The sequence below is a fragment of the Bidens hawaiensis genome, unplaced genomic scaffold, assembly GCF_021521415.1.
Source record: "Bidens hawaiensis isolate Kalapana, Puna unplaced genomic scaffold, B.hawaiensis_p1.1 tig00021335_1, whole genome shotgun sequence".
Taxonomy (NCBI): Eukaryota; Viridiplantae; Streptophyta; class Magnoliopsida; order Asterales; family Asteraceae; genus Bidens; species Bidens hawaiensis.
The window spans coordinates 77070-91891 of record NW_027493302.1 but is presented as its reverse complement, the minus strand read 5'-3'; positions in this window follow the sequence as shown (position 1 = coordinate 91891).

Sequence of the window (14822 nt, the reverse complement as noted above, 5' to 3'; positions counted from 1 at the left end):
GCTGCACAAACAATGTTGTCAGATTCCAAACTTCCATTATTCTATTGGGGTGAAGCCATCAATGCTGCATGCTTCATACAAAACTGAGTGATCATCAACACGCGCTTGAAGAAAACTCCTTTTGAAGTCTATTACAAGACTAATCTGCAAGTCAACTACTTCAAGACATTTGGATATCCATGCACTTTGCTCCATACAAGTGCTCACCCATATCCAAAGTTTGCTGAAAAGGCCGATGAGTGTTACTTAGTTGGATATGCTCCCAACAAAACCACTTATCGTATCTACAAAAAGAAAACTAATGTGATTGTGGAATCCTTCAACGTTGATTGGCAAGAGCTTAACGCTACTGCTTCTCGCACGGGACCCAACTAGTTGTTTGACTATTACTACATGTTTAATCAGTTCCATGGCATGTCTATTCCACCATCAACCAGTACTCAGTCTCCAACTTCTTTGCCCAAACCTCTATTGAAACAAACTCTCGTCAACAGCTTGTCTAATGTCAATCTATCTACTGGTCCTTCCAACAGATATGTACCACCTGCAGTCCTTCCTCCAACTGTCAATAATCCAGTTGTCAATAACCCTGCTCCTCAATCGACTGATTTTACCGATTTGGTAGTCGTTGAAGATGCATCTGATTCTAATTCAGATGATTCATTCATGTCAGATGACAATGTGGAACAAATTCAGACATAACCCGAAACAAATGATCAAGTAGCACCCAGTGTGGTAGAGTCTTTTCCCATACCTCCCTCTTCAAACGACATTGCACAAGTTGTTGTTGCTGCTGAAGAACCCGTTGCTGGTGAATCTGATAACACTGAATCAACTACGGTTGCTACTGTTGTTCCATTTGATGAGAATCTCTGGGATTTACCCATTTCACAAGAACATGTGGTTGATCAACCCGACATTGTTTAGACATCCACTGATGTTCTAATCAATTCTCCATGCATATTCCATTATGTTGAGAGTCTGACAGTCTGACATACCCCAGTTATCCATTCATCGGATGCATCCCACTTAAAACATCATTGGCGCTCCTCATCCGGAATCCTAACAAGAAGTAAATCTGGTACAATTAACAAATGTCCTTTTTCTTGCTTTATTTCACAGGTCGAACCAAAGGACTACAAGGTAGCTCAGAAGGAAACTCATGGGTTGAAGCTATGCAAGAGGAGTTCTTACAATTCAAGAAGCTTAATGTGTGGAGGCTGGTTAAGAAGCCGGAGAAAAAGAAACCAATTGGGACAAACTGGGTATTTAAGAACAAAAAGGATGATAAGGGTGTAATTATAAGAAACAAGGCACAACTGGTAGTTCAAGGTTTATCTCAGCGTGAAGGTCTTGATTACGATGAAGTCTATGCTCATGTTGCTAGGCTCGAGGAAATTCTTCTCTTTCTCGCCTACGCTTCATACATGAAGTTCAAAGTGTATCGGATAGATGCAAAGACTGCCTTCTTGTATGGAAAGGTAAAAGAAGAAATCTATGTCATGCAACCACCAGGTTTTGAAGATCCTAACCGTCCTGATTATGTTTGCTGACTTGATAAAGCTCTCTATGGACTTCATCAAGCACCTCGTGCTTGGTATGCTCCTTTAGCAGAACATCTTCTGAAGAATGGCTATAGAAGAGGTGTTATTGATCAAACACTCTTTATCAAGAAGGTGAAGGACAATCAGATTCTCGTCCAAGAATATGTTGATTACATTATCTTTGGATCTACATCTGATAAGCTGTGTAGAGAGTTCGCAATGGTCATGCAAAGTCGGTTTGAAATGAGTTCATTAGGGGAAATGGCTTTCTTCTTGGGTCTTCATGTTGAACAGAAATCGGACGGGTATCAAGAGAAATACATTCGTGACATTGTTTAGAAATTTGGGTTCAAGGACTCTAATTCCTTCCTCACTCAGATTGCTACTCAACCTGTGTTCGCTCCAGATCCATCGGGAAGACCAGTTGATCAATACCTTTATCGGTCTTTGATTGGTTCACTGATGTGTCTCACTGCCAGCAGACAGACATGATGTTCCCTGTCTATAAGCGTGCGAGATATCAATGCAATCCTAAAGAGTCTCACTTAACCGCTGGTAAGCGTATCCTTTGGTACTTAAAGGGAAAACCTCTCTTAGGTCTTTTGTATCCCAAACACTCCCCTTTGGTTTCACCGACAATGATTTTGAGGGATGCAATCTTGACAGAAATTCAACATCAGGAGGATGTCAGTTCCTGGGAGATAGGTTGATTTCCTGGTAATGCAAGAAGCAAGTCACAATATCCACCTCCACCGCTGAAGCAGAATACATTGCCGCCTCCGCCTGCTGTTCTCAAGTGATCTGGATCCAGCATCAGCTGCTGGATTACGATTTGAATTTCTTTAACACCCCTTCAAGTGTGATAATGAGGCAGTAGTTTGTATTGTTAAAAACCCAGTCCAACACTCCAAGACAAAACATATTGACATCCGAATGCATTTCATTCGTGATTGTTATGACCGGAAACTTGTCTGTATTGAGGTCCACACTGATTACAACTTTGTTGACCTTTTCACTAAAGGCTTTGATCATGCCCGATTTTTATGTCTTGTTGAGTCGTTGGGCATGATCTCTTTTGATTAAATTTTGTTTGTCTTTTTGTGTATTTAAAATTGTAAATATTTTAAAATATATCATAATTTTAGACGGAGAAAATGAGTTATGTTTAACTCACCAAAAAGATTTTCATTTTTAACGTTAAGAAATACAAAATTAAGTCACTTGACTTTGTTAAAAATATTAAATTTTAGCTTTATTTTATTATATTACATTCAGAAAAGGTTTCAAAAAGAATTTTTCTCGTTTAGAGGAACTCCTGTTTAAAGGAAGTCCTATATTATAAAAGGTATAAACTTTGAGAAATCGATCCGACCTTTGGAAAATGATAAGAAATTGTTCTCAATGTTCCTAGAAAATGAAAATAGTAGATCAAAAGCCAACAAGATCATTGCTTGATGTGTAGATAGGCTTGACAAACGAGTAAGTGTCACAGTGATATAAACTTAAATTCCCGCCTATACTTGTGGTTACACACTCATGAAGTGGTTGCCAACTCCAATATAAGTCATACCGATGAAAGCAAAAATGTTATTAGTCAGTCATACACGAGACCGTTAGTGATTGATCACCATAAAATTGTTCTTTCTTTAAATAAAATATTGAAAATCAAAATGTTATAGCAGAAAAACTGCAAAGTGTTTAAAAAAAATTTTAATTCAACAACAAAAATGTTGATAATTAACAAACAAAAGGGGGCATATTAGAACCACGTAACGTGGGGCAAAAAAAATAAGTCCTAAACATTTTATTTGAAGAACTGTAAGTCCGTATGGCAAGTAAGTCCATGGTTCAACCTTTATTGTTTGTAAAAGAGTTTTCAAAACTTTAAAATTGCTTAAAATATTTTGATCAATCATTAGGGGGCCAGAGTCAATTCGGGGTGATATTGGTGAATACAAATTATGCCCGAGGTATGATGGAGTTTGTAATTTGTCGGATTAAATTGGACCACATAAGTATCGTGCTTTATATACCTTAACATATCCCATTGACATCTAAATACATGTTAAGCTTAAAGTGGACAAATTATATCTGCAATTGACTCTGGGTTCTTGGCATAATAATATTGAAATATAAGTGCGATCTAGGACGTTAACAAATAATGTAATTTTATGTCGTGATCTTTCTTAATATGTAAACTCTTAATATTTATAATTAGTATATTATATATAATATTAATTTCATATTTAATTCATTTGTTTTATTTTATTTTGTTTTATTGTTAACTTAATCTATTAAGTATGTTTTAAGTTTTTTTTAATTTTAAGTTTTATTTTATTTTTATTTCTATTTCTATTTTACATTTTTTATCTTTGATTTTACGAAAGGCTTATGGGTTTTTAATAAGGTCCTTCATGCAAAATTTGTTAAGTGTCGGACCAACAAAAATATATCTTGTATATATTTAAAGTGTTTGAATTTGGTGGGTAAATATTTTTCTGTTTTAAATTTGTAAATATTTTCATAATTCGAGGGTCGAGAGTGTAAAATCGTTTAAAAATATTTTTTTGACCCTATCACAATGCTGACCCTATAAATAGGTCCAACCAAAATATCTTTCGTTCATTCACTTTAAAATTCCAAACACGCTCAACTCTCTCTCTCTCTCTCTCTCTCTCTACCTTATCTTCCCACCGCCTCTATTCAATCTTTCAAACCCTAGATTCAACCAACAAATATAACAGTTGATAATCATCATGATGAAACCCTCACACACAGTAATACACCTTTCATGATGGATTTCATTTCTTTTGTTCTTGTTCATCAAACAGTTCCATCGGAACTGTTCACGAACCATATGAACATAATATGATGTTGTTGGACACTATTGTTGTTATAATCATTTTATCAATATCATAGGGGACCATTTTGTTGATTTAATTGAGTTTCCATAGTTGTTTGTACAATTATTAACCTTTAGGTCATTATTGGACCTTTTGGGGTTCAATTGACATGAGAAAGGTGATTGAAGATGAGTTTGAGTTGCCCAGAAAGTCAGAAACTCATATCGGGGTTATATGAACCCAAAAAAGGAAAAGATGTTGGATTTGGACTAGACATGGCATTCCATTAGAATCGAATTTGGACTCGATTCGAATGGATTGAGATCACTCAGAATTTTTCTAAGGACAAGACAAATGAATCGAAACACTATAAAGGATTTGAATCGAATTTGATTCCAATCGAATCGAATTCAAAACCATTCAAATCTAATTCCAAATTCGATTCGACGGATTTGAAACTCGATTCGATTCGTTTCAAACTCGATTCGAATGGTTCACACTTGGACAAATTTAAAATCTTAGAAAACTTAAAGGATTTGAATAATTTATAATCCTACTCTAATCGAATACACACTCACATAATCCAATCTAATTCATTTTGATTCGATTAGATTCATTTTAAGTTAGATTCGATTAATTTTGAATTCGATTTGATTGGTTTACGTTCGATTCGAATGGTTGGCACTTAGGATTTTAATCAGTTTATCATATCAACTAAAATGGATTAATTACCATTCCACTCGAATGGTTTGTCCTTGGCTGATTCAAAATTCATCTTCAAACAATTTGCATATCTTTTGAGATATTTTGTAAACTTTAATTTTTAATTTGATTCTTATGAAAAGTATTATTTTGTATTACAAACTTATTATTGCAAACTTTTCTTTGTTTAAGTTTATATCTTTATTAAAACTCATTTTCTTTATTAATAGTTAGCAGGTATATAATTATGCATTTTGATTAAAACTCAATGATCATTTCTAATGTTCTTATTATGTCTTAATGTAGCAACACAATATGTTATGTCCTCTTGATCTTCCAATGAAAAGAAAACACATGGTGTTTACATATATGATTAAGGGATTACAAGGATGTCCATTGATGTATGCCATATCCGCCAACCCGGATATCCATAGCTCTTGGGTTGAACAATTTTGGGTGAATGCTAAGACGACAAAGAATGGGACCTCAATCACAACCGAAGTAGCAAATTAAAAGTTGACCATCACTGAGGAAGTTGTGAGAAGGGCATTGATGATCAATGATTCCCCTGATCACTTGTCTAAGAAGTTTGACAAGAAAGATCTTGAGAAGTTCATTAGAGATATTGGATATGATACTGACTGAACCACTTGTGTGAAAAGACACTTAGTCTCCTATTGGAAGTTTCTCTTCCATATAGTTGCCCATTGTTTATCTGCACAAAAGGGCAGGTTTGACAAACTGAAAGTGGAATGGGTTGGAGTGATGTTATGCCTTACAAATCAAATGAAGTATAACTTTTCAATGCTTTTCTTCAAGAGCATGCAATCAAATGTGCTCGCGAAGAAAACCTGGAAAATGTATCCTCGTTTTGTTCAACTTATTTTGGGTGATCTGCTAAAAAACATTCCAAGACTAGAATACTCAGAAGGGGTTGATGATGAAGGAAACATTATCGAGCCATGTGAGCCTCATCATCTAAATTTGGTTGGACAGATGGTATTCAAGGCAATGTTGGAGCTAGCAGGGAGAAACTGGTATAAGTACAAAGGTTAAGAGCCTGGTGCAAAGTTTAGTCTGTTTGCTGAGCCCGAACCTGATATTGAGAAAACGGAAGTAGAAGAAGGGAACAATGGAGATGATGGTGACGATGACGATGGTCAAAGTGGTGATGATGTTGCAGAAAGTGACCCAAATACTGATGTTGAAGGGGAGCATAGGACGAAAAAGCTTCACGATAAAGGGAAAATGAAGGCTGGTGAGTCCCCCAAAGAGCCCGTGGAAGATGAAGAGGAGGCCGAACGCTCTCTTAAGTGTTTGAAGAAGGTGATGGTAATCTTTCCTTCAGTTTGCACTTTGAGACAACCACTGCCAATCACACCACCACCAACCACGCTAGCTGACCCACACCAAGCATCACCCACCACATAGCCTGCACTATAGTGAAACTTAAGGCCAAATAAATACATGTCCCCAAAACCAAAACCAAATCCAAATCCAAAAAAAAATCCACCTCCTCTAGGACTCTTATAGATGAACTTGTAACATCCCCTGAAACCTCACCATCTAGGGTAGATGAACCCATAACATCCATTCTTGAAAACCTTCCTATATCCACCACCAAGCCGAGACCGAACCCATACAACAAACCTTTTCACCTCCTAGGACCACCTCACCCTTTAGCTCACCAACATACCAATTCACCTCACCTATTAAAGGTACATCTTTCTATACCTCCACCTTTACATCATCAATCCACTCCCAAACCACCTCACAAACCATACCAACCTCAACCCAAGCCATTAGCCTACCCTTAACCGTAACCACATCCTTACCTACCCAAACCATAACCATGCCTACCCAAACCACCATACAACCTACCTTTTCAATCACACCTACCTCGACCACCAAAATCCCAATCATATCCGCCGTTCCCTTGTCAAGTGGTAAATCGAGGAAGTCTCCTGTGTTTCGGGATCTTATCCTTGATATGATTAGAGCACTGGAAGAATCAAATGAGCACATGGTGAAACGAGAACATTTATTTATCAAGTTTGTGAAAGAACAACATCTGGTCTGAGCAAGTGATGAGACCAAGAGACGCACTTACTGCAATGGTAGCTCAACTAGAGCAAGATAGAGAAATTGATCGAGCCTTGATTGAAAGTCAGAGGTTCTGGATTGAATACTTGCAGAAATGGGTGGACAATCAGCAACAATTGATTAATCAAAACGTTCTGATGAATGCTAAACATCATGATGACATCGTTAGACTTGAATCAAGGGTCTTGAAACTGATCTTCCTTCCTCCTTCAACTTTGCTCAAAATATGAGGATGGAGCTGGAATCGACCGTTGATGGAGCGATGATTGAGTTTGAGAGACTTGGATCACGGGTTGGTCTGTTAGAAGCAGAATCTAGTTCTTCAAGGAATGTGGGCATATTTATTAGTGAGAATGCGGAGCTAAGGTCTATGACTATACGGTTGTAGAAAGAAATAGAAGAACAAAGACGCTTCAGCAACGATCAAAACCGTGTCAACGAAGGTCTTGTAAACTGCTATCTTCCCGCTACCGAAGTTATGAGAATGACCGATGAAGATGTTGAAACATTTAGAAACAACTAATAGAAACTTTTAGAGGACTGGTACATGGTGAAGAATAAATCACAGAGCAAAGCAACAAGAAACGATCTGCTCTTTCTAACCTTGTTGCTTACGCCAGAAGGGTTAAAGCTCAAAGCAATAACCCTCCCTCGATCCTCAAAGAAAGGTGCAAGTGGAATCCGTGTTGGTGATGCTGGTGATGAGCCAATCACGGTGGTTGGAACCATTGTGAGCACAGAAGTTGTTGCTACTACTATTTCTAGCACCAGTCAGGTCAGTGCAATGACTTCTGCACTTGTTGTATCTACCTCAGATGCACAAGTGATTACTCCTACTGCTCAAGTGATTGCTTATGCTGCACAAGAGCAGGTTGTTCAAAATGATGACGGTGATGAATATGACGATGAAGAATCGGATAATGATGACTCCGATGGTGATAATGAAGAAAGTGATGATGAGGATGATGATCTCATGATAGATTCGATGAACAACATAACGAAAGCAGTGATGGTGATGATGACAGTAGCGCCAACGAAGCCACTAGTGGGAATAAGGTGATTCAATCACAAGACTTGCCAAGTGAAGCAAGAAGAGCGAGAGAAGCGGACGCTGAGCTGGAGGCTGAGATCCCCTCAATTTTTAATGTTTATTCTTTTGCAGATACCGACTTCTTTGTTCAAGAAGCTGTGGAGCAAGGCAATGAAGATGACGATGATGACGGGATCAACTACTCTCCGAACCCAGACACTCCGATTCAAGATGAGCCTATGGCGGCTCTCCCTGCTCAATCTCATACTGCATCTGCTGCTGCTGACAATGCTGAATTGTCAAACGCTCCAAATCACCGAAAGAAGAAATCTTATACAATCAACAATCGAGTAAGTGTGAGACACTGATTGTATCCCTACTTGGACGACTCTCAGATTGTTTATTGCAAGTGCTACCTGAGCAGGGAGACATGGGCAATTCGTCAAGCAAATGGATATTTTACCTAAATGCATATCACCGACATGCATACTCTATATGAGCTCGACATGAAATACTTTTGAAGAATAGTGGGACATTATGCAACAGCGCAGGAGCTCAAGGGATGGTTCAACAAGTTCCTGAGCAAGCAATGGAAGAAGGATTAACCAGATTTCAAGCTCAGCAAGGGTAAAGCCTTCCGTCATCCAATAGAGATTGATCCCGCCACCGGAAAGAAGAAAAAGATGTGGCGATACAAGACTCACAAGGAGGGCCGAGCTATTTATCATCGAGAACCACTTCTGCCCAGCTTGTTCGAGCATTTCATCTGCTGGGAATTTGATAGCACAACAAGAGAGGTGGTAATTCACTGCGAAGATATGCACCTTCTTCGCTTCTTTGACGAGCATTAGCTTGCAGCGCTCAGCAAAGAAGATCTGCTGTAGTTGTACAACTCGCCACTAGGACCTTTGAAGACATCATACGCGATAAAACTGACGGAATAGTTTAGAAATTCAACAAATTTGTACGCTATCTTATTGATAATCAACTATACAATAGCGAAGACCGCTTCGATTATGAAATTGACTGAAGAAAAAGAGCTGATGTATTAATTACTAAAGACTAGAGGGAGATTGTAGGGCCTGTTTTGTATATTAGTCTTTTGTATTTACTCGTCTATCAATGTTGTAATTTAGTTAGCTTGTCGTTTTATTCCTTGTATGTTTGGGCCCAGGCCATGTAAACAAAGCCCACTAGGCCGCAAATAATGATAATATGGTGCATGAGAACATACACTATAAATAGTGTATGCTTCTCATGCAAACACAACCTTTTGCATAATATTATCTTATCCATTCACCTACTCTCTCCCTCCCTCTCTAACTTTCCACTTCCGGAAATAATCAACCAAACAAAGATCCGAGATCTCGGTTCTCAACTAGTGATTTCCGCTAGCTAGTTGTGTGAGTGATCCAAGAACTTTACTTTTTTGCTGTTTGATCCGTCTATAGGACCTACATCATGATTGTCTCCTATAATTACTCTCTGTATTGTATATTTATACTATTTATCATCTATGGAATTAAACACACTTTTCCACAATCTCAATCTCTGATTTTTCCTTCATATGGTATTAGAGGAAGACTACAATACCTCTTCTGCAAACACATCTCGTTCATCATCCCCAATTCCTTATCACCCTACTCACCAACAATGGCAGAAAACAGCCTCTTAACCAACAGTAGGGGTGCCAACAAGCTGAGCCGAGTCAAGCTCGAATAGGCTTCAGCTCGGCTCGTTTAACTTACACAAATCTTGAGCTTGAGCTTGGCTCGTTTCAAACTCTATATTTAAAGCTCAAACTGGTGAGTAGATCTTCAAGATCGAGCTCGACTTGTTTACTATTTATCAATTATAATTACTTTTAGGCTCAAGCACGGGCTCGGTTTCGATTAAGCTCTACTTGATCGAGCCTTTTAACGAGCCGATCTCAAGTAACTCGTGAGCAGCTTGGCTTGTTTGCACCCCTAACCAATACCAACAACCCATCAATGAAAGACCTCACCATCATTACACTATCTGCCACTCTCAAACCCACCACTTCCAATTACCTGATCTGGAAAACATGGATTGAAGCACCACTCTATGGTATTGACTTGTTCAAGTTCAAGTTCAAGTTCAAGTTCAAGTTCAAGTTCATAGAGGGTTCGTATCCCACACCAAAACCTACCCTTAGTGAAGACGAAACCGAAGTTCCTCACAAGAACTTTACTCAATGGTTTCGACAAGATTAGTTACTATTTGTGGGCGCTAGTCGGAAGTTTATCACCACCAATTGTTTCACGGATTATCAATGCTCCAACAGCCCATGAAGCATGACAGATTCTTGCCAAAACCTACGCCTCGCCTAGTAGTGGTCACATTTTAGCAGTTGAAACACCGCTTCAAACAACCCTCCAAAACGCCCACACAATTAATAACCAAGTATATGCAAGACATCAAAACAATGATTAATGAATTGGTTATCCTAGGGAAGAAGTTGGATGCAGAGGATGTGATAGCTACAATTCTAAATGGGCTCGATCAAGTTGCATACATACCCATTCTTGATGCAATCCATGGTCGAGATTCTACCATCTCATTCAATGAATTGCGCGAGAAACTTATAAATCACGAGCTATCCTTGTTACAACAAACCACGTTAAATGGTATTCACCAACTGCCCTCGGGTTTTTATGGCCGAAACAAAAACATGGGCAAGAAAACAAGAAAATCAACCCTTACAACATAAAAAAAAACTCGGTTGTCGATTTGCTCCCCACACCACCACAAAACAATGATCAAAAACCCTATCTTGGAAAATGTCAATGGTGCCACCAAAACAGCCATTCCCTTATAAACTATCCCATTTTAAAAAAAGGCTAACCCAATAATATATATTCCTACTTTTAATCATGGCTCACATGTTAAACATGCACAAGCAAACATGATGTATACTAATGGTGGACCTTCCAACAATTGACTTTTTGATAGAGGTGCTTCTCATGTTGTCACAAATGACTTGAACAACCTATCTCTCCGTGCCCCATATGATGGAATGGAAGAACTCGTATCGGTGATGGTTCATGTCTAGCAATTAATCATATTGGTTCCCTTATTATCAAAACTCCTAAGGCACCACTCAATCTTACAAATGTGTTATGCGTACCCTCGTTATCTAAAAATATTATATTGTTAACCACTTTACCAAATGCATATGGCTCTGTCCATTAAAACTTATGTATGACTCCTTCTCTGCATTCACTAGATTTCAAATCCAATTTGAGAATTTCTTTAACAGGAAAATCAAACAATTATTTTTCGATAACGATGGAGAATACTTAAAACTCTCTTCCCACTTAAACTCATGCGATATTTCTCATTTTACATCACCACCCCATACGCCGAACACAATGGGTATGCAGAATGCCACCACCGACACATTCTAGAAACCATACTCACCCTTCTATCACATGCAAAACTACCCACCACCTTTTGGCCGTTTGCTTTTTCCACGGCGGCTTATCGCCTAAATAGGCTTCCTACAACCATACTAAATAACCAATCACCTTTTTATAAACTATTTCAAAAACATCCAAACTATAACAAACTCTGATGTTTTGGTTGTTTATGTTATCCATGGCTACGTCCATATTTTCATCACAAATTACACCCAAAATATACTCCTTGCATTTTTGTTGGTTACACACCAACTCAAAGTGCCTACTATTCCTTTGATCCCAAAACATACAAGATATATTCACAAATTAACACCATAGAACCACCACATCCACACAAACTGAAACAATTCTCCCTGTCCCTAATAAACCCACCACCCACTCACATCTCCAACCGAACTCTCGTTACCATAATTCTAACATCCTACTATATACAAATACCCCTTCAGTCCTAAACGAACCATACACCATTACCGAAGCCTTAAAATACCCGTCTTGGCATCGTACCATGCAAGAAGAATACGATGCACTTGAACGAAACAACACATGGACTCTCGTTCCATACACCATAGCTCCCAACCTTGTTGGTTGCAAATGGGTATTATCAAACAAAATGAAAACCTGATGGATCCGTTGACCATCTTAAAGCATGTTTAGTGGCTAAAGGCTTCACCCAAAGACCAGGAATTGATTACATCAAAACCTTCAGTCTGGTACCTTAACCAGGAAAGCTTTGTCTCATTCTATCCTTGGTTGTATCCCAAGATTGGTCCTTACGCCAACTAGATATGAATAATACTTTTCTTCAAGGAACCTTAAATGAAGATATTTATATGGCTCAACCACCGGGATTTGTCAACCCATATTTTCCCACCCATATGTGCAAATTAAATAGAGCCATTTACAGGCTTCGACGGGCATCTTGCACTTGGTATGATGAACTCAAATCCCTCCTAATCTCACCTGGTTTCAAACCCATTATTTCAGACTACTCGTATTTCACTCCCTAAATTTTTGACTAACAGAGTTTTACCACGAGGCGTGTAACATAACATGATCTAGCCACGTGTCATACTAAACATTCATTTATTAATGTAAAACCTTCATTAAATTTTACTCGTTAATACAAGAAAATATTGTTATAACACATGCTGCTTTTGAGGAAGCATAAAAACAAGTAATAGTTTAAAAATGTTATATTAAAATTTAGACACCCAGACACTACAATTCATGTAACCAAATCAACCTTGGTTGTTTGATAAAATCCATGCAACCACGATGCAATCCAATGGTGGGTGAGTTCACATGTTTGTATCTAAAAACAAGTTCCCAAAATGTGCTGATAAAGTAAACGAAGTTTTATCACTAGTTAATTACTTTAGTTATCATGATACAATAGTGTGGGCCTATCACAACCAAAGCTGACATGAATTCGTTTTTGTGCCTCCCGTCAAGCCTTACCAAAACATGGCAATGTGTTTAGGCCAATGCTACACCCCTCTGGTCGAGTTTTAGCTGTCACACCCCAACCTACGGCGGAAATGACATGACGTGAACTGATTATCCACAGCTCTCAAGATACTATCATGCAATATTGGAAATTTCAATATCTATAAATTTAATTTCAAATAGGAACAAAGTATTCAATAAAATATCCAAAAGACAAATAGTTCACTAAACAAACATAAACCATAAAAACAAATGTCTTGTTAATTTTCTCTATCTTTATTCTTAAGTGATCTTCCAAAACTTGAACTAAATTCACCTCAAACGATGACCTGCATATGCGATAAAAATAAAGTAGATTTATCAACACAAGGTTGAGTGAGAAACACACCAGTTTAATATATATATAATATAAAAATAAATATCGCAACAAGTCAAATGAGATAGGCAATTTAATCAATGAGCAAGTAAATAATGAGATGTCGAAAAGCACAAAGCTATTACGACTATCGTATGGTCATACTATTCTGAGATTATGATGGACCTCTCCGAATTCGATTCACATAAAGCATGTAAGCACGTAACAAGTATGGTACTAAATTGCTAACACATGTGACAATAGTTGCAGTTTGAGTATTATATGATAGGGAAATAATATATTGACGCATGTGTCCACAAAACGTTGAAAACAAGTAAAATAGGGGAATGTGGTACTCACCTTAGCAATAAGAAAAAGAATAAATACGTTAAGATTGGTAAGAGAATAAGCGTCGCGCTTGAGAGGTAGCAAAGTCAAATCCTATCAAGTGTAATAACGGAAAATACTACAAATTAACAAAGGGACTAAGAGATAAACGAGATATGAACGGGTATTGAGAATATAACATATTTTATGTAAAGTTTATGTTTAATAAAGATTACTTATACATTATTATGGTATAAAATATAATTGTTTTTAAAATATTTGTACTTATACTATTAACTATATATAAATATTTATAAAATTTGGTTTATAAAATACCTAACCAAATATTATTTATAATAATATGGTATATTTTCTATTTTAATTATTAATTTTTAATAACTTTTATATTTACACATATATACATATATATACATACGCATATATAGGATTGGGTTATAATGAAAACCTTGTTGAGTTATGAAAACCCTGGAAACTCATTCTAGACCACATATTCAAATAATTCATTTGATTTGTGAGGTTCATATTAAAAGCTAATAAACAACTAAAATCAATTTTCATAAAAATTTAAATAAATACAAAAAGGTCAATATTGTAAATTAACGCATAACCACTTTTCTCTTTCACATATCAAATCAACATTCTTACTCCTACTTTTTCTCTTTACTATTTTTCTCTTTCCTACTTCTCTTCGCTCTCTCTCTCCCCTTCTCTCTATCTCTCTCTTTTTACAAGCTCCTGTCAGGTTTTTAAATGAAATTTCATTTTCCCGACACTTTTTGGAAATCCGTCCCACCATAAGCCGATCTCTTATCAGGTTTCCAGTCTAAAAGTAATATAAAACATATGTTAATTGTATAATGAAAACATATGTTATTTATATTCAACGAGTGAAAAAAAAAACAATTTTTGATTGAATTATTGTTTTATAACATCAAATTTCAATTGTCCAGATCGGAAAAAATGATATATATAGTTATTTGCAAAACACCCCAATGTGTTAAACCAGCAAAA